This window comes from Rhinolophus sinicus, chromosome 9, assembly GCF_057876585.1.
Source record: "Rhinolophus sinicus isolate RSI-liver-muscle chromosome 9, RSI-T2T, whole genome shotgun sequence".
Lineage (NCBI taxonomy): Eukaryota > Metazoa > Chordata > Mammalia > Chiroptera > Rhinolophidae > Rhinolophus > Rhinolophus sinicus.
In genome coordinates this window covers 15,367,064-15,388,337 of record NC_142509.1, presented here as the reverse complement: position 1 = coordinate 15,388,337, position 21,274 = coordinate 15,367,064, and the positions used below count along the sequence as shown (strand labels likewise).

Genomic DNA, 21,274 nt, shown 5'->3' with positions numbered 1-21,274 from the left:
GGCTGGTCAGAACTGCCTGCAAAAGGGGGCCATTGTTAAGAGGCGAGTTGATAGGTGACGTTTCCCACTGTTGGCCACATGCAGTGTGCATGTGGGACATGTTTGGGCTCGATGTGGCCAGGGTGTGGTGTGCATGGAAGCCGGCAGGTGGCCAGTCTGTGCAAGTTCACCTGCCTCCCAACAAACACATAGGTACACGCATGCATGTGTGCAATACACACACGCACAGTCATGTACAAATGTGCATATATGCAAACACACAGAAGCATCCACAGCCACACTCACACACATGCATGTACACATATGGAGTTGTGCACACATAGTCACACACACACAGAGTCACACACACACACAGGCCTTCTTGTGATAGGAATCTTTCCTAAGAGCCTCTCTTTTTATTCTACCATTTTCCTCCTTTTTCTCACTCCTGGATCTCCCTCTTTCCTTTCTCCTCCCCGGTTACCGCTTCCAATTTTATCAGCAGGACCACAAGTCCTGGATGTGTGGTTTGGAAGCAACAGGAGTCAGTAGAAAGAATGCAGGTGTGAGAGCCAGACAAAGCTGAGTTGGGACGCCGACTCCCCCACTTAACTGGGTTCACGACACGGACCAATGTTGTGTAACCCCTCGAAGCCTTACTTTTCTCCTCTGTAGACCTAGACTGAACGCACAGCTTGTGTGGTTGCTGTGATGCCTGTGCGTGGTGACAGGTATGCCCCATGTAGCACAGCTGGGCACACGGGAAGTGCTCAGTAGATGTCCGCTCTCTCCTCTGCCCAGTTCTCATAATTACATTTGTGCTGTATGATCACCTTATTGGTATGTGAGCCCCAGTGAAGTGTTCCAGGTCTGCTGTATGTGGACTTTGTCATTTACCTCGGGGCTGGTTTCAGCTCTAAGGGGGGAAATGACATGTCACTTCCCCAGCGCTTTCTGTGAGACAATTACACTCGATTCATCTTCACAACAACTGTCTCATCCCTTTTTCCCAAAGAAGGAAGCTGAGGCACAGAGGGCTGAAATAATTCATCTGAGTTCACACAGCTGGTTAGGTGGCCAGGAACCCAGCGACGAACTCTGGCTTTCTGTTGAAATAGGTGATTTGCTCAGCACCGGGGACTTGGCACGGAGGCCATGCCTGAGGCAAGTGGCACTGATTAATCTGGTGATTTAATCGCTCCTGTGCTTCCCTTCGTAGAGCAGGCCCATTCTGAGGGGATCTTTCTTCTAGCTTCTCTATAAAGGGACATGGACGTGGTGAGGGCTTTGGTTCTGAGGACCTGGGCTAGAGGAGGTCGGAGGGGCAGCTGTGAGAACACATCAGAGGAGAGTGGGGGAGCTCCATTCAGGTTTTCAAATGCTGCTTGAGTACCTAATGTATGCTGAGTCCTGAGCTAGGTACTGGGGATGCAGAAATGAAGAAGATTTGTCCCTGCCTTAAAGGGTCCCTTTTGAAAGTGAGCAGGGTGGGGCTTAGGATGTAAAAAGATGTATAGAAAATGAGGTTAGTGCAACCATAGAGGAAAACATTGGATGCTGCATGGTGGTGATGGGGTGGGGACGGGGGCCTGGTCTGAAATTTGCTTGGAGGAGGTGATGGTGGAACATACTGTCCCAGGAATTAGATAGAGGAAGGAGGGAAAGGGCCCTCCAGGGAGAGGGGCAGGGCAAGCAACAGTGTGCAGGTGTGAAACAGCAAGAGCAAGAAAAGAGAGGTGGGCAGGGACAGACTGAGTGCTAAGGCACTTGGATTATATTTTGTAGGTGATGGGGAGCTATGGACCCTATTGAAATAGGGGAGTGGCATTGTTAGGTTTACATTCTAGAACGTTGGCCTCAGCAGTACTGGAGATAGATTGCAAGGGATCAGACTTTTGCAAGAAGAACATTCAAAGTGTATATCAGTTAGAATGCCTTTGGCTGAAAGTAGCAGCAAATCCAACCCAAAGTGTCTTAAACAGTAAGGAATTTATTTTCTTACACATTATGAGATTCAGAACCAGGACTGTCCCAGGGTTGGATAAATTCAGTGGGTCAGTGACATTAACAAGCACCCAGATTCATTCTCTGTCATCTTCTGGATATCAGCTCTGTTTTCACACTAGCTTTCTTCTGGGTCATCTAATGGTGGCAACAGTTCCAGGCATCTCACCAGTGTCCAAGCTGGCAATTGAAAACTATAAAGTGAGTCAACTGTAAAACTGTGGGAGTACTGGAGGCTGCGACAAATGTCCTGTTGGAATTCAAATACAAAATTTTAAAAAGCACCAGCAAAATATTCTAAGTCAAACAAATGAGACAAATAAATGAGAAACGAGAAAAATATTTTTACAACTCACATTACAGGGCTATTCTTCCTAACATACAAAGAGTTCCTAAAAATCAACAACAAAATACAACCCAATAGGAAAAATGGACAAAGAATTTGAACAGACTATTCATACACATACACACACACACACACAAATACAAATGGCTCTTAACATATAAAAGGGTGTTCACTCTTACACATAATAAGAGAAATGCAAATAAAAACTATCTTGAGTTAGCATTATTCATTCATCTGTTAAATGGGCAAAAATTCAAAAAGTTTGTTATCACACTGTATTGGCAGGCTCTGGGGAAACAAGCTATCTTTTTTTTTTTTTCACTCTTTCAACAAGTATTTATTGAACCCCTACTATTCATCAGCATGTACTTTAAATCACTTATTTACAAGTAAATGTTATTCCTATGTAATTTGTATAGCATGATTTTTTAAAAATTTCTTGGGGTGACAATGGTCAACAAAACTACATTGGTTTCAAGTGTACAATTCTGTAATACCTCAGCTATATATCACATTGTGTGCTCACCACCCAGAGTCAGTTCTCCTTCCGTTACCATATATTTGACTCCTTTTACCCTCTTCTACCATCCCTTCCCCCCTTTTCTCTGGTAACACTAAACTCTTGTCTGTGTTTATGAGTTTTTGTTTCTTTGTCTTGTTCCTTTGCCACTTTCAGTTTTATATCACATATATAAGTGAAGTCATATGGTTCTCGACTTTTTCTGTCTGACTTATTTCATTTAACATAATGATCTCAAGATCTATCCATTGGTCACAAATGGCAGTATTTCATCTTTTCTTATGGTAGCGTAGTATTCCGCTTTGTATATATACTACATCTTCTTTATCCAATCATCTGTCGAAGGACACTTCAGTTGTTTCTGTGTCTTAGCAGCCACTGTAAATAAGGCTGCAATGAACATCGGATTACATATATCTTTACAGATAGGTATTTTCAGATTTTTTGGGTAGATACCCAGGACAGGAATTGCTGGATCATGTGGTAATTCTATTCTTAATTTTTTGAGGAACTTCCACACTGTTTTCCATAGTGGTTGTACCAATTTACATTCCCACCAACAGTGTCTGAGGGTTCCTTTTTCTCTACAGTCTCTCCAACACTTGTTATTATTTGTCTTGTTGATGATAGCCATTCTAACAGGTATATCTCATTGTGGGTTTTTTTTTTATTAGTTTCTGGTGCACAAAACAATGTAACAATGTAATAGTTAGACATTTATCATTTATATCCCTCACACTGTGTCAACCCCCTTCCCCCCATCTGCTATCCCTCTGACATCGCACAGAGCCATTACATTTCCACTGTCTCTATTCCTAATGCTGTACTCTGCTTCTTGTAACTATATACATATATATGCACATATATATACACATACATATACACACACAAACATACATATATATATATATATATATACACACACACTTGTAGTTGACATTCATTATTGTTCAGCTTCAGCTTCAGGTGTACAGTGCAGTGATCAGGCATCTACATCATCCATGAAGTGGTCTCCCTAATGAGACAAGTGTCTATCGGATACCCTACAAAATCTTTACAACATTATTGATTACATTCCCCAAATTAACGAAACAGGCTATCTTATAGTGTAAATTAGTACAACCCCTTTGGAGGGCAATTTGGCAATATCTATCAAAATTATAAATCATTTGCCTTTTGACTCAGCAATTTCTTAATGGGCAATTGATCTTAAGATATACTTGCACATATGTGAAATGACATGTGTTGTTTGTTATTTGCAACATTATTTGTAATAGTTAACAAATTGAAAGAACCCAAATGTCCATCAACTGGGGACCAATTAGTTAAATTATGAAATATCCTGACAATGGAATACTATGCATTTAAAAGAAGGAATGGGGAAACTCTCTTTGTACTGATATGGGAAAATCTCCAAAACTATATTAACTGTTAAAAGAAAAAAGCCACCAAGGTTCAGAAAAGTGCATAGAAAATAGAAGACAAGAATCTATACTTGTGTTTACTTGGATAAGTGGGAGACAGGAATGAGAGGGAGATATTTCAATGTATACTTTCATATACTTTTTGATTTTTGAACTATGTTATACATTACCTTTTTAAAAAACAAAACAAAACACACAAAAAACCCAGAAACACTATGCACATCCTACAAAATATCTGGGAAGAGCTGCTGATTTTCATCGAATTATGCAGGTAATAGAGATGGGAGGGGATAGATTTGAGAACTCTAGGAGTGAAATCGCCCTGGGTTAGGTATGGGAGTGAGAGACAGGGCAGAGGGGGAATCAAAGGTCGTTCGAAGACATGGGTAACAGGTGGGAAGATGGCACCATTCTGAGATGGAACACTGGAGAGAAGCATGTTGGGGGAAGCAAGGAAGCCTGGAGAATCATTTTACCTCTGAAACCCCGTCTCTGCAATTCTCCACTCACCTTGTCCTATTTCTCCATCGTCCACAGGTGGTATTTCTGGCTCCACACTTGTAGTTTGCTGCTGACTTTCTCGCTGACCAGGCACACAGGTAGCACAGGCCCTTGGGTGTGAACCCTGAGACAAGGTTGGGTCTGTTGGGAGCTCTGGGCAGCAGCCTGAGCGAGGGGTCACCCACTAGGGACAGGGAGGAGGCCCAGTAAGTGGGCAAGGCAGCAGAAATTCCACATTCCCTACTGGGTCAGCGTGTCCCAAAGAAAGGGCAGGCCTTTGTGTTCCATTTCTCATCTCCGTTCTAATTCTCTCTGGCTCACCATCTGCTGCTGGAGAGGACTCTGGGCCATAGGCCTGGTGCCGGGGCATCCCAGGAGACAGTGGCCTGTGTCCTCCCAGGACTAATGCTGTCCCAGGGCCACCATGGCACTGATGGTTATAGGAGAGATGGACAGGCAGGGGGATCCAGAGGAGGGGAACTCTAGGCAAGACAAATGTGTTTTATGTAACATTTGTGTGAGACGTGCAGTGGTATGGATGTGTTTGGGATACATCTACGGACCTTTTGCCGACAACAGCAGTCCCCCCAGCTCTGGGCCCTGCTCCAGGCCCATCTGCAGAGTTGGGGCCAGAAAGAAAAATGAACTTGTAGCTAATGGCAGCCGTGCTGGTTGGCGTTGGAGGCATTATGAACTGGTATGCGAAATGTGGTCACACTCTTGATTTCAGTTGTAGCTGGGAAGGATTAGAAGACAATTAATAAATCATTTAGTGCCCTGAGTTTAAGTAACTTATTATTATGGGCTGCATATCTTTATTACGCTTCACTGAGCAACATTGGCAAATTTCCTTCAAATGTCACACAATTTGTATGCAATTTGTTTCAGAAGGTTTTTATTTCTTTTTTAATACATATATAAATTATTAACCTGAATTCTTCAAGACAGATTGCCAGACTCTCCTCCTCTCCCCCCCACCCCACCCCTTATGAGTCTCATAAAGACCTCCTGTCCCCCAAAACAATGCCAGCCCCAGGCCTGCCATCCCAGGGCCTGGGGCGAGGATGAAGAGCCATGGCTGCCTCCTTGGGTTGGCAGAGATTTAAAGGGGCTGTGAAGAAAACACATGTTGTGGGTGATTGGCTAGCGACTGGAGAGGAACAGTTGATCAAAATCCTTCCTTCCAAAGCTTTGAGGAAAATAACAGAAATCAGGCAGGCAGGGTAGGTCAGTCCTTCAATAAAACTAGGATCCTGTTGCCTCGGGAGCTGGGGCCATTTCAGGCACCGATAGCTCCAAACTTCCTGTCATTGATGGGAAGCCAGGCCCCCAGAGGGGTGATGACTTTCTTTAAGATGAACTGGAATATCTTTTCCACATTTTTCCGGGCCTCCTGCTGTATTGTCTTTTTGTGCATCTTGGTGGAGCACTAATGTTTTGGTAAGATGATATTTTAGTTGACCCCTGAGTTATTACAGCCCCTCCCAACAAAGATTCTCATGTGAGTAGCTAGAGTGGGGGTCAAAGGACCATCTGACTGCCTTGACCTTCCTCCTTCAGGTGCCTTTTCTAATATCTATACAACATGCATCTATTGAACACTTAATGTATAACAGGTGCTCCTGGTGTGCACGCGCACACGTGTGCATGTGCACATGTGTGTATGTATCTGCACATGTGCATACGTGTGCACATGTGTGTATATGTGTGTACATGTGTGCGCATGTGTATATGTGTGTGCACGTGCGCATGTGTGAGTGTTTGTATGTGCACATGTGTATATGTGTGTCTATGTGCATGCATGTGTGCACACGTGTATATGTGTGTGCGTGCACGTGTGCACGTGCACATGTGTATATGTACGTGTGTGCACATGTGCACATATGTGTGTGCATGTGCACTGTGTATGTATGTACATGTGTGTGTATGTGTGTGCATGTGTGCACACTGTGTGCGTGTGTGTGTGCACGTGTGTATATGTGCGTGTATGTGCATATGTATGCACACATGTGCACAGGTGTGCATGTGTGGCATCAAAAGATGTCCTTGCCTTCATCTTGCTTTCTGCATCGTCACGTTGTCCCAGTATCCACACAAGGCAGTGCCTGGTGAGTGAATGAATGAGCCGATCAAGGAGGAACACAAGCAGCTCTGAACAAGCTCAAGACAACCTACAGGAAGGACCCAACAGCCTGCAAGCATCAAGAAGGAGACTCATTTGGGATTTTCCAGACAGCTAGAGGTTTACTTCTTAAAGTCCTCCACGGATGTTTGAACATATGGACACGTGGAAAGGAAGCAGTAGACATGTTTCCTGTCTTCCTAAGTGAATGATCCAGAACCTTATGTGATGTTCTCTCCTTGGGCCGACCTCCATGCTGTGCCTCATGGGGAAGCCCAAGCCCCCGCCCCCTTATTGCTTCTAATCAGCTGAGGCCAACATACCATATACTGAGCCTGTAAGAAACGTGTGTAAAATCAGAGGAAATAAGCTGTAAGTAAGAGCTCAGGAGTTTCCTTATGAGAAGGTTCATAAACTTTGGGGCAAAGATTTTGTGACTTGTATTTTGACTACTCAGAGATTTAAAAAAATTGTTTTCTTTCCAGTATGTTTATACTAGGTTGGATTTATGCGGTTACTCCATAGCTAAATCACATTCTGGTGAAGAAGGCATTTTTGTCATAGAAACTATGGCATACCTGCTGGGAAGCTGGGAGGGAAGCGGTAGGTTGGTAAAAGCATTTTATCCACCAGTTTGCTTTCAAAAACATCACAGGGAAAGTCTCTGATTTAGTTATTTTAAGCCACAAGAAGGCAATTTCACCGTGAGAAAGGGCTCTCATTGACGGGATTTTGCACATCAGTCTTGAGGACGCCCCTGAGGCAGCCCTTATTCACCAGCTCTTCCCTCCCCTTTGCCCTGGAGGGAGCTCGCTCTTCACTCTGTCAGAAACAGAACAGCTATTGTGTCTTCTCCTGAGGGAAGACCTTACTGCAGCCCAACAGAGGGCCCTCCGAGCGAGTCCTGCCTTGAGAGGACTTTCACGGTCCTCTCTGTGAAGGTGGGGGGGACGAGCGGGGGGGAATCACCTATGCCAGCCTATGACACCCGCCAGCTCTTTTGCTGGCAGGTGCCAGGTGGAGACAGTCAGCTGCTCAGGAGAGAGATTGTTCTGGGTAGTTACTGTTAGCAAGGGAATCCCATTTTATCTACCTGCCATCAGAGTAATCTGTCCTCTGCTGGAGGCACCTCAGAGGAGCAATGAGCTTGTGCGGCAGATGGCAGTGCAGCCGGGTGACTCCGGGTGACTTACACTGGAGAGGGAAGCGGCCAGCCTGGATAGGGAGGCTGTGGCACAAGCAGTGAACTCAGGAAACCTTCCCACCCTCCCCCACGGTGTATGGTGAAATTGGCCCTCCTTTAGGAGAGGCACAGTTTTCCTACTCCGTTTGTTCTCAGATTGGTGTTGCACCCTGGAGCCAAATTAGTGGCTATGAACAATTGAAAACAAATGCTCTTTCAGCCTCCCACTGTGATATGGGATCCAGGTGGGGACACCAGCCGTGGTTGCCTTCTCCGCTGAGCCACCCCTCTGCAGACAGCCAGCATCTCAGCCGTTCAGCCCAGTCAGAGACCTCACCGTCAGTCTGTGCTGTGCACATCTGCCCAACCTCAGTTAAACAAGATGGAGCCCTGCTAAGTTATTTATGAAACAATATTCAGGACCATCCCCCAGAGGTGAGTTAGGAATAATGAATAGGAAGCACTATTGGGAGAGGTCTGCTTGCCAGGGCCTGAGGCTGGCCTGCTGGAGCAGGGGCTCTCCCTGATGGGGGCTGGACGCTCAGAGTCTCCGAAGGCCCCCGTGGTGGGCACCCTTCTCTGAGATGCGGTTGGCTGTTAGCTTGGTGTGGATTTCAGAGTGAATATTTCCACTACTTCCAGCACTGGTCAGGGGAAGTGGCTGACCTGCACCTCACCCCTATCTGGATGTACCTGCCTGGAGTGGCAGGCCCTCCTCTGTCATCTCTACATACCTGCCGGATGACACTTAACCCTTCAATCCAATGGTGTCTGTCAATGGGCGTCTGTCTCTCCCATTAGACTGTGGGCTGCTTAAAGGCAGGGAGTTGGATTCTCCAACCCAGTAAAGGATCTATACTCAAAACACATCTGATAAAGAATGAAGGCACCGTTGGCTTTGCTTCCAACCTTACACTTCCCTGGATGTGTCTCCACCCCTCTCAACCTGTTTCTGCAAGTGTGAAAGGAGGAGGTCCGAATAGATGATCTCTGAGGTTCCATCCAGGTCCACCTGGGCGTGGTGCTGACCCACCAGCTCCTCCACGGCCTCCAGTCTGGCTCCTTCGGATGGGCAGTGCCCACTGTGGCTGAAGTCTCCTCTACCCTGGTGACTCCGGCTTGGTCATCATGCAGAGTTCCAGTCTGGGTCTTGTGCTCTGGTGGCCAGATTCTGTCCCCTGTTTGTGCTGTTCCCCCTTGATACATCCTCCCTCTCTGACTTTTCTGAGTCACACAGTTGAAAATTTCCTCCCAAATAAAGCCAGATGCAAAATGAGGACTCGTTGGCACAAAGCGATGCATTTGTTCAGCCCTGGACCACACCTCCTGAGGAAGCTGCATTTACTTTTCTTTCTGGCCTAGACCCTTCTCCACAGGGAGAGTGAAGAACCCCTTCATTTTAACCAAGGATTGACCTGCAGCCATCACACCCTGTATCCTGTCGCCTCTGTTCAGCAGAGTAGGAGGGGCTGGGTCTCTCCTTGCCTCTGTGCCTGGTACAGACCCTACGCTGGCTTCCTGTGAAACAACAACCATCATATTTACTTGCATGAGAGAAATAATTTTAACTTTTCAAAGTATATAATTATTTCACTTTGTTTTTACAATATGTCTGTGTTGCAGGCAAGGCAGGAATAAACATCTTGATTTATTTGAGGACCAAATATTTATTGGTATCTGGTCCAAGATTTCTTGGCATCTCAGAACTTTCTAGCTGAATGTGAGCCTCATGAATATCTCCTCCACTGACTCTTAACCTCTCTGGGGACTTGGACAGCCTTGAAATCTTGGTAAACTTTGTACATCTCTCTACAGAAAAACATACACAGAAATACTGTCCTAGAAAAAAATCTCAAGGGGTTTGCAGACCCCTCAAACCTTAAGATTCTTCTTGCTCCGATCCAGCCACTCAGTTCAATAGATGAAGAAATTGAGACCCAGAGAGTTAGGGTGACACGCATGACATCACAGGGCCCCAAAGACCAGGACAGGCTGCTAGGTCGCGTCTAAAACCCTTCCCAACGCAGCAAGCTGCTTACTGCCACACTAGGTCAGGAGCCTCTCATTCCCTTTTCCTTCTAGATTTCCTGCTCATCGTTTTGTTGCTGTGGATACAGTCCTTACTGTCTTTCATTTTAGACTACAGAGGGGCCCAACTCGCAACCACTCTCCTCTCACCTCCCACTAGTTAAAAAAAAAAAATGTTTTTTCCTTTTCTTTTTCACCCTAAACCGTGTCTCATTTGTCCAGCATCAGCCGTCTGGAGTCACCGCGGCCCAGATGTCCCACAGGAAAGTTGTCACCCCGTTGGCAGACTGGTCCGGCAGCTCGGCCCTTGTTTACCTGGCAGCCCGCCCTCTGCATTCTCCCCACTGTGGCTTCAGAGACGTGGGGTCCCCTGCTCTCTCTGGGACCCCTTAGCCTCTCCTCTGCTGTCTGTCAGCTTCTCCTTTTCCTGCTCATTAATATCCTAGGTTCTTTTTTTTTTTCCCGATAGAAATTGGGAGAAGTTAGTGGTGAGATATATATATTTAAATTGTGATAAAATTTATCATCTTAACTATTTTTAAGTGTACAGTTCAGTGGCGTTAACAGATTCACATTGTTGTGCTACCATCACATCTACAAAGCTCTTTTCATCTCGGAAAACTGAAAGTCTGTATCTATTAAATCATAACCCCCTATCTCTCCCCCCACAGCCCCTGGCACCCATCATTCTACTTTCCGTCTCTGTAAATCTGACGAGTCTAGCTGCCTCAGGTGTGTGGAATCGTATAGTATCTGTCCTTTTGTGGCTGGATTATTTCATTTAGCACAATGTCCTCCATGAGAATGCAAGCTCCATGAAAGCAGGGATGGTTCTGTTTTGTTCATTGTTTATCTCTGATGTCAAGCACAGTGCCTGCTGCATGTGCCTAAGGTAATTATTAAGTTATTATAGCTTAATAACAAATGGAATACATGGATGATTGAATGAATAAAGAAGCAAGGTACTGTTTCTACCCTCAAGGAGCTTACAGTCTGGTAGGGAGACAGACACATTAAAACTGTAGTTAAAGGGAAAATACAGGGGCCCTGAGAGGTACATAACAACGTGTTGAGAGAGTGCTGGGAGGTTGACCCAGATGTACCTCTGTGCGCTGGGCAGGTTATTCCCTAATCATTGATAAAAAGTCCCACGTCACTGAGTAGCTTTAAATTTATTTTCTCATTAGTCTCCCTATAACATCATGCTATGATATTATTATCACCAATGTCCAGGTGGGGAAACCAAGATCCAGAGAGGTTAAAGAACATCCCCAAGGTCACACAGCCAGGATATAAGGCAGATTTGAAGTCAGGTCTGGCTGCCTATCAAGTCCAACCTCTTTTTCTTTCTTTTATGAATTATTTTTCTTTTCTTTATTAAGTTTATTTTCAAAAATTACAAAAGTGACAGAGCTCACTGCAACCAGACACCAGGCAAAGATATGCTAAAAATGGTGAGCCTTCCTCCTTCTGTTCCTGTTACCACCAGTGGGAAAACTCCAGGCTGTTCCACCATCTCCATGCTCACACGAACACATTCAAGTGGTAAATTCATTCTAGAGTCTTCTTTGTTTTCAAAAAATGGGATCACACTGCACAGATCACTCTGCTCCTTACTTGTCTTACTTCGAGCATTCTAGCCAGCTTGTGTGGCAAAAGATACACATCTGGGGTGGCCGGTTAGCTCAGTTGGTTAGAGCGCGGTGCTAATAACACCAAGGTTGCTGGTTCGGTCCCTGCATGGGCCACTGTGAGCTGCGACATCCTAAAAAGGAAAAAAGAAAAAAAAAAGATACACATCCAACTCATTCTTTTTTTTTGTTTTGTTTTGTTTTGTTTTTGTTTTAGGTGTATAAAACAACATAATGATTAGACATTCCAACTTGTTCTTTTTACAGTATAGTTGTGCCCCAAGTTATGTGGCCATTCCCTAGTGGTGGACATCCAGATTGTTTTGCATGTCTTCCCACTGAAGCTGCTGTCCCATGATCCTAACGCACTGCTTCTTTGCTTTCTATAGGATACTTTCTCAAGTTGGGGCTGTTCAGTCAAAGTGTACGTGTATTTTTAATTGTAATAGATACCACTATACTATTTTCCCAAGACATAGTAGCAATCCAGTATCATGCTTTTAACCACTGCAGTTTCTAGGCCTGAAAACTGCCCCTCATTCTTTCCTTCCTGCTTCTCCTCAGAGCCCAGTGCCCTGAAGCTCGGCCCAGCCTCTTCTGACCTGGCCCAGGACTCTCCAGAAAGGCTGGAGGGACACCTCTTCCTTCGCTCACCCTGTGGCCACAGGTGACCCGGGGCATTGCTCTGTCCTCTCCCTCAGCCAGTGAGAACTGGCTGTCAGGGAACCTGGATTATACTCTTAACTCTGGTTGACTTTGGGCAAGCCACTTAACTTTCTGTGTATTGGTTTCGTTATTTATAAATGGAAGGAAGTTGGGTTAGATGATCTGAAAAGCCCTCTCTCTCCAGCTGACCTTCCTGGGTTTGAGAGACCCCCCCAGAGCTTGCTCCCAGGTGTGGCCCTGGGGTCTGTCTGCTCTGGGGGAGGGTCACTGCAGAGGACATAAGAGATGCTCAGCCAACTTCCCCAAAAGGCCTCCCTGCTGCTGGTTCTATGAGGAAATGGGATGTAAGATTCTGGAGCCAGACTGAGTCAGACCCAGGTAGAACTTAGCTCAAGCTTGTACCAGCTTTGTGGCCTTGGGAAGCTTGCCTCACCTCTCTTCACCATGGTTTCCAAATTTGTTAAATGAGCAAGACAAAATGGCCTCAATACTCACGAGCAGCGCTGTCCAATAGAGCTTTCTGCAATGGTGGAAGTGGACTCTATCTGAGCCTCCCAGGGCAACAATCACTAGCTACATGTGGCTGTCAGGCAGTTGAAATGTGGCTGGTGAGGGTGAAGACTGAATTTTAAATTTTATTTAATTTTAATTTAGTAGGATTTGAATTTAAAAAGCCACATGTGACCAGTAGCCACCTTTTTGGACTATGTAGCTATAGAGGATGGAAATGAGATACACTAATCCAATACACAGAAAGTGCTGAGCTAGCCCTGTGTCTGGCACATAGTAAGCACTCAATAAATGTTTGCTACGATTAGGTATTATGTGTCTTGCTTTCTAGCCTAGCACCCCTGATGGCTCTCAATGACACCTCACACGGGCTGTCCCAGAGTCACCTGGGGGAGGGCGGGAGAGGAGAGGTGTTGCTGCTGTGGTGCGTGTCAGTAATGAGACTTGCACTAAATGTTTCTGGTCTGCTACTTTCCCTGGAGGGTCATGTGAGCCGGAGTGGTATGTGGCCTGCTTTGCAAGTGATTAACATGGTGTAAGCAATCTACATAGAGAGAAAAACCCTCCGTTGGTATTCCATTATTCTATTAGAGTTTCAGAGCCGGGATTAAGTGGACATGATTTCTTCCTATGGGCCATTAATTTTGTTTTATTGCTGATCTGATGGCCATTACCCTTTTTTGCCAATGCATTCCCCCATTAGGTTTGTACAATTAACAAAATATGTGCTGTTAGGGCTTTGATAGGAACAGTGGGATGGAAATAAAGGGAGGGGGTGCAGCACTACTAAGTTGGGGGTGGGGAGAGGCTGGACGCAGGGGTGGGGCCTCTTCAGCACCTGCCTCGTAGCCCTTGACATTCCTGGAGAACAGCCCTGAGGCCTTGGCCAGCTCTCTCCTGACCAGAAGTGGAGGAGTTTCCCAGGGGAGAGGGAAGGACATTGGGTGGGCCGGCCTGGTGGTGCTGGCCTGTCTCCAGACCCTCTCCTTCAGCTTCCAGCTGGGAACAGAAGGTGCCACTCTGCCCAGTCCACCCCATGCTGTCACCTTGAACCCACAAGTCCTCAGCTGTCATGTACGTCATCCTCTAGGTATCTGGCCCTGCGATGGGAGAGACTTCCAGGTGACATCTGCCTTCTCTCTATGGGACAGATAGGAGGAACTATGCCTGATGAAAATGGGGTGGCTGGTACTCAGTGTCAATGATTGCCATGTGGAAAGGCGGATTGGCATTGTTAGCCAATCCAATTCTTTAAGAAAGTTAGAAATCTGAATTTTTAAATGTGAGATTTCCCACTTTTTAGATGTTGGCAGAATTTATAAAAACACCAGACAGGGGAGAGTCAACTCAAGGCTGCCAGCTGACCACCTCTGCCAGGCAATGAGGAGTCATCGAAGGGTTTTAGGATGAGTAGACATAATCAAATTTGTGTTTCAGAAGGATCCCAGGATGGGGGGAGGTGGTGGATGGGCAAAAATGGGGCGAGGCTACAAGCCAGGAGACCAATTAGGGGCCCAGGAAGAGAAAGACAGCATGAGGCAGGTCAGTAGCATAGAATGAGAGAAGAGCAGTGACATTCCTGGTGGAGAAACAGCAAGTCTTGAGTCTGAGTGTGTTGACACGTCAGAGGATGTCCACACAAGGGCCAGGCAAGTTGTCCTGTGAGCAGGTCCTGTGTCCCCGAGGGTTTGACTCTGCAGAGGGCCCTGCATCTCTGGGAGCTCACACTTCTCAATGTATATAAGTCTTCCCCTTCTCACTCCCACGTGATCTAGTCATTTTGAGTGTCTCTAATTCTTTCTCCGATGCAAGAAAATCACTAGGCTTAGCCTACCAGTGCCCATAGTCCTTGCGGGGTTTTCTATGCACACCTGTATTTACAGGTACAGGCCCAAAATTAGAGTCATGGGCCTGGGCTGGACCTAGGGAGTGTGATAAGAGACCTTTTCCAGTATCTCTGCAACTGGAGGCCAGCACTGCCTGTGGCTCAGGGGATTTAGGGTTGGTGTGGAATTAGCATCAGTTGTTACCAGTCTCCGAGGAAGCCTGTGTCGTACCCTTACTGCTGGCTGGGTAACTGTCTCAGAGCCAAGTATGTGGCATCAGGTAGTAAGTTAATGACAAAGTCAGGGCATGGCCCACATCTGGTGACACTTTGGTCGGCGCCTCTCTGTGTTAAACCCATGGCCTTGCTAAGCTCCAGGTTCATCTCTCTCCATCCTTCCAATTCCCTAGATGAACTTCGTGGGTGCTCGCTCAGCTATCCTTGAGTGTGTGCTACCTCCTTCAGGAAGCGTCCTCTGTCCCTCTCTCTACGTCTTTTCCAAACAAACATGAGCATTCAACAACTCCCTCCTCGTGTACCATTTCACAACCTTCCTCACCTTTGTAATGTAAATGGTCAATCTCATTTATGGCTCCATTTGACTTTCATGGTGAATAAAACAAGGCTGAGTTTAAATTCTGGGTGCATTATTTCGTGGCCGCTTGTCTGAAGGCCTTTGACATGGTCACTTGCTGGCCAGGACCCCAAACTGCTGGCTTTGGAAGGGCCTAAAATATCATGCATGTGGATGGTTCCCCAGCGTGGGTCCATGCGTCAGTGCTAGTCCAGGAAGACTTTCCACTGGTTCATTGTCATGAGTAAAAAATAAGGACAATGTGGAGAGATTGCATGTACACATATGTATGTATGCGTGCATGCATACACATGTGTATGTGTGTGAGAGAGAAAGACAGACAGACAGAGAGAGAGAGAGAGAATGCTTTTCATGATGTTCTGTTCAATTCAAAGGATAACCCTTTTTGTTCTCCTTACTTTTGGGGGTTGAATTACTTTATAAAATGATGGTGAAAGAAGACACTATAAATGTCTTACCAATATATAATTTTGTCAGCCCCATCCTCCTAGTGTTTTTTAACATTGTACTGATGGGTGAAACCACGTTTAGGACTGTGCTCTGGAGCAGCTTCCCACCCAGTGTAGGGTTCTCCTTCCAGTGTTGGGAAGCTCACTACCTTCTAAGGAAGCCTAACTCATTTTGGGGCTGTTCTCATTGCTAGAGACTAATTTCTTATGTTGAACTGAAGTTTGGTTTCCTCTAACATCTATCAACTTGTCCTAATCCTATGGTCCAGAATAACATGGTCCCTCTTTCATAGTTTCTTCAACTATTTGTAGGACCACCACATGGGAGAAAGATTGCTGCTTTAGCTAGTAGAACTAAGGCCAATGGGTGACGTTAGAAAGGGACAAATGAAGGTATAACTCTAGTTTCTCCTTCCATATCTTCTACGTCACAGCCTCCTAATAATGAAAACAACAACGATAGCTAACAATCAGTGAGTGCTTATTTTGTGTGAGGCACTGTTCTGAGCACTTTATAGTATATAACCTCAGAGGTAGGAAGCTTGATTCGCCCTATTTTGCAAATCAAAAACTGAGGCACAGAGAAGTTAGGGAACTTGCTCAAGGTCACACTGCTAGTAAGTGGTGGAGCTGTGCAGTTTAATTCCAGAGCTTGCACTTTTAACTACTGATTTTTGGCCCCCAGGACTCTAACCACTAGACATCTTCACTCACCTTTCTCTTCTACTCATTGCTGTCAAAGTTATTAAAATGTGATGCCAGAATTGCATCCTTAAGTCCAAAGTCCAAAGTCAGTTGGCTAGTAAGGCACCTGAGATCACATTTCATGGGTTTGGCAGCAGTACCATACCCTGGGCTCATCCTGAGCTTGCATTTAACTGAACCCACTTTAAAAAAAGGAAAAAACAGGTCACCCTACTCTGCGTATTTGCAACTGATTTTTGAATGTAAGAGTAGGATTTGGTGTATATATTCTTGTCATTTCTTTCCTGCAATTCCATAAAAAATGAAAATGGATTTGCATGTGGACATGAAATAATTTGATGGTTTAGAGCAATGGGCTTGTAGGCAATTTTTATTTATTTTCAAAATTATTTCATTGATGGTCATCGTGATGTTATTGTGCAAGAATAAAAACTGATAGAGGAAAAATTGACTTTTTAGTGTTGGTCGATCCTTTCAGCTTGTTAAAAGCTTTATGACACTCTTGAATTCATCTCTCCAGCGTAGCAGCCATCCTTCCCAGCTTTGAAGCATGTACTCATACTAATGGCAAGTCTGCCATGTCTTCTTCCAAGTTGCTGGCGTCTCAAAAGACAGGCCCAAAGGGCAGGGGTAAAGCACCACTCCATGCAGTTCATCTGGAGACTTCTTGCGCTGAGTTCATATATGCTCAGTAACAGTGTGTCAATACTGTAGAGGAATACAAGCTGGAGCCCGTTACCAGCCAGGAGCTGGTTCTGAGATGCTGGTTGTGGAGTCTGGTTAGAATGAACAGAGTCCATCATTAAACACTTCAACAGACATTTGCTGAGAACCTGACACATGCCGGACCCTCTGCTAGGTTCTAGGGCTACAAAGATGCATCAGATACAGTCCTCGCCCTCAAGCACTTGTCATGCAGTGGCCTGGTCTTCTCTCTGAGGGCATGCTGAGGGTAGTAGACAGCCCCAGAGAAGATGCCTCATTCGAGTGGACATGGCCATGAATAACAGGGACATATTTTTTCCATGGACACACCACACTACATCCCATGCCTGAGTCTCCTAGCTGAAATTCCACGTCTTCCAAGAAGCCTCTTTGTCTTAATTAGAAGGAAAATACTAAAGGTTTGGGGGGAGGGGGAGGACTTCTCTTCCTGTGATTTCCTGGTTGAAAATCCTTCAGTGGTGACTTTGTATGGTGATGGAAAGTTTCTAGACTTGTTTTGGTGATCACTTTGTAAGGTTTGTAGATGTCGAATCGCTATGTTGTATATCAGCTATAATTTTAAAAAGAGAAAAAAAGAAAAACCTTCAATGGCTCCACAGCTTATAGCCCAAGCCTAGCCTCTCTGACACGCCAAGCCCTGGATGCTCTGGCCCACGCTGTTTACTCAGCATTAGTCCCTCCTCTGGTTTCTCTCCTGCAGACCAGGGCTCTACATGCCTCCCTTCCCATCCCTGCTCGGATTGCTCCCCTTTCTTGCAATGTCCCCTCTTTCCCTTCTACTAGCCAATTCCTGCCTGTTCAGTCCCTCCCTGACCCCACTCGGGTTCTACCGCCCCCTGAAAACTTCCTTGAGTGCTTCGCTCTCCCCAATTTCGTTTCTCTATGGAGAGAGAATTATAGTCTCCACCACAGCGTGCAGCACTACTTTATATATATAGTCTTGTCTTACGTGATGCTGTTTCATGTGGTTAATCTTAGTCCCCCAATGATGTGGCAGCACTTTTATAACAGGACCCATGGATTTTATTCCTGCCGCACCTCGTGAGTGTAGATCGTGGAGCAGACACCTGATAAATATGTGCTGGGTTTTCTTGTTGTTTGTATTGCTTTATCGCAGAAAGGGAATTAAAAGCAGTCACGATTCTGATTTTCCCAACCTGGCCCAGTCATTCTTTTCTACGCACATTCTTTTCCTTCCAGTCCAACCAGACTCATCACCTTCTCCTATATCACCTTTCCATATTCCTACCATAAACAACAGCATCCGTTTTGTTGTTTGTTTGCTTGTTTTTTGCAGCCTTCCCTACATAGACTATAACTTTCACAGCTGCTGCCCAGCTCTGTTCCCTGCCTGGGGTCTCCCATCAGACAGGAGGCATCGGTAAACGATTATTGCCCTGGTCAGCTCAGGGCTCTCTCCACAGCCATGAGCCTCTCTGTCTCTGGGATTCCTATAGGAAAGGGGATGAAACTCAAAGAAACCGAGGCACCTAGCAGGTATGGCAAGAGCGTCCTGGTTAGCTGTCTAACAATAATTGTTTTGCACCAGGAGTCCCTTGCTCAGACTCTGGGCACAGGGTTGACAGCCCTGGCTTTGCTCCTGAGCCCGAGCCACTTCTGATTTTACCCTAATCCTCACCTCGGCTCTCACTCCCAGCAGAATCATACACAGTCTATAAAAATGTTTTCTTTTATTGACAGGTGAAGTCTGGAGCAGGACTCTAAGGCTTTCTGTCCTCCATGCCGCTTACCAGAAGAGGGACTGTGAACTGTAAGTAACTTTGATTGGCGTTTTCCATGCTGATTCAATAGGTTATGGGTTAAAGACCAGCCTTGAACCTGATGTTTAACAGCCATGCGTTGTGCAAGACAAACACTCAACAATGGGAGAGTCATAGTGTAAAATACAGTGGATGTCTAATTAGATTTGGTCTGAAAGTGACAAAGAAGCCCTGTAATATGACATCTTATTTAATTAGACTATTGATTGTGCGTTAAGGGGACTTGCTGTGTTATGTGTGCATGAGTATTAAAGAGCGAAGCTCTTGAGTTTGCAAGGCTGACCCAGACCCTGGCCACTGGCATTTCTGGATTAAGCTTGGGGGGCAATGAGAGGAGGTACTGGGCTGAGTTTATAGCTTGCACTCGTTTTTACATGTGGTTATTTTTAGGGTGGGGTGAGGGAGGACAGGGGAATCCTACTGCTGGTCACTTCCTTCCCATTACACAGTAACATCCCACCTTATACTTATGCTTATTGGTTCATATTGGTTCTTGTGCTTGGCAAAGTCCACCCACCTGTAGGCCAGCCTAAGTCCAGTCTCCTCTGGGGAGCCTTCTTTGGTAACTCCAGCTATAAGTGATTTTTCCCTCTTTTGAAATTCTACCGCATTCACGCGCAGAGCACCCTTTTGGCTCGCTCCAGGCTGGGAGCTCCTGGAGGGTTGTCTGGGATTCCCATGTCTTCATGGCCCCACTGCACCTGCAACCTAGTTGCTGCTCTGCACATGTGAGCTGGGAGACTGGCTTGCCCTGGCTCTCTGGCTTCTCCATCCTGCTTCTGGAGCTACCGGAGGCCCAGCTGCTGCTACGACTTTGATAGCACATTGGCTTCCAACTAGTCCATGGAATTATAAATGATTAACCGTTATCAGCACACATCTTCACCTCTGTGTAAAAATAGATTGACTATAATGAGTATTTGAATAAATCATAAGAATGGCCTCCCTGCGATCGTCTAACATCCTGCCGATGGCTGCCCGGTGAGTGAGCAGGGCGCCGGCCCTCTTGCCTAATGGCCTGCGATTCAGTGCTGGTCGCCTCTGTGATTGACGGCCATGGCTCCCGGGGCACCTTCTCTCCAGCCTGGGCTCTGGAGTGGTCGGATCCCCAGGCCCAGGGGGCGGGAAGGGGGCCTCCCTCCATCCTGTTCCAGGAAAGCCTACCTAGGAGATGGGGCTGGGGGTGAGGGAGCCAAAGTAGAAAGATAATGACCTTTCTGAGAATCGATGTCTCCTCGCACCGGAGGTTAGAGGGACCTCATAAGTCAAGTCAAGTACGAGAGGAGCAAGCTGAGCGTGAAGCTTAATGAGAGTGGAGCATGTGGGGGAAATAGGTCTGCACATTCGCTCCCTATCCCTGAGGGCAGCCAAGCGCCTGGGCCACCCACACCCAGGAAAAGCTCCCTTGCAGGGACAAACTCTGGACCTGCACCGAGGAACAAGGGTTTCTTCAGGTCCCAGGACTCAGACGTGGGAAGATTCAAATGATCTTTTAGGGAATGGTTTGTGAAGGCTGCCATGCGGCCTGAGGGTCCTGCCACTTATTTTGGGGGGGAGGGGAGTGGAGTGGGGAAGAAGAGGACGAGGGGAGGCAGGTTCAGAGGGCCTGGGACGAGCTGAAGAGGGAACAGTCTGAAAGTCTGCAGTCTCAGGAAGAAGACCAGTGAAGTCTGTATTTGAGCGGGAAATAGCAAGCGTTCTAATTGAATTCCAGTGGTGTTCCTGTTAGTACTGCTGTGTAACAAACCACCACACATTTAGTGACTCAACAACGTTTTTTTATGCTCATAGAGTCTGTGAGTCAGGAAACAGGGTCCAGTGGGGTCAGGTGGTCTCTGCTCCACCAGGTCTGGGGGTCTCAGCTGGGGCTATTCAAAAGCTGGGTGCTGGAATCAACTGAAGGTTCAGAACTCAGGGGGTTGATACTAGGCATGGGCTGAGATCTTAGCTGGGCTGTCGGCCAGACCCATGTGACCTCTCCATGTGACCTGGGCGTCCTCACAATCTGGTGGCTGGATGCCAAGGGGGAGCCTCCTGGGAAGAGGTCCTACCCTTTTGTGACCTGCCCTCCAAAGCCAGGCGGCGTCACTTCCACTTCCAGTTACAGAGCCCCCCCCACCCCAAGTTTAAAGAATGGGACATAGAACCCTGCCCCCCACAACATGTCTCCAAGGAGGAGTACAAGAGCACATTGAAGAAGAGCATGGGAACGGGGTGTATGTTGTTGCAGCCATATTTGCAGAGTACACTCCACCACAACTAGTATGTGTCAAGTCTGG

General features: G+C 46.3%; 1 protein-coding gene across 5 annotated transcripts in view; it reads left to right on the top strand.

The window, feature by feature from the left end:
* Positions 1 to 21,274, top strand: part of PKNOX2 (PBX/knotted 1 homeobox 2) — a 256,849-nt gene that overhangs the window by 49,711 nt on the left and 185,864 nt on the right. For all 5 annotated transcript variants that reach the window (XM_074321097.2, XM_019710526.3, XM_019710525.3 and 2 more), the window contains exon 2: positions 18,916 to 18,985. The gene's annotated coding sequence lies outside the window, so the exon portion shown is untranslated. The remainder of the gene's footprint in view (positions 1 to 18,915; positions 18,986 to 21,274) is intronic.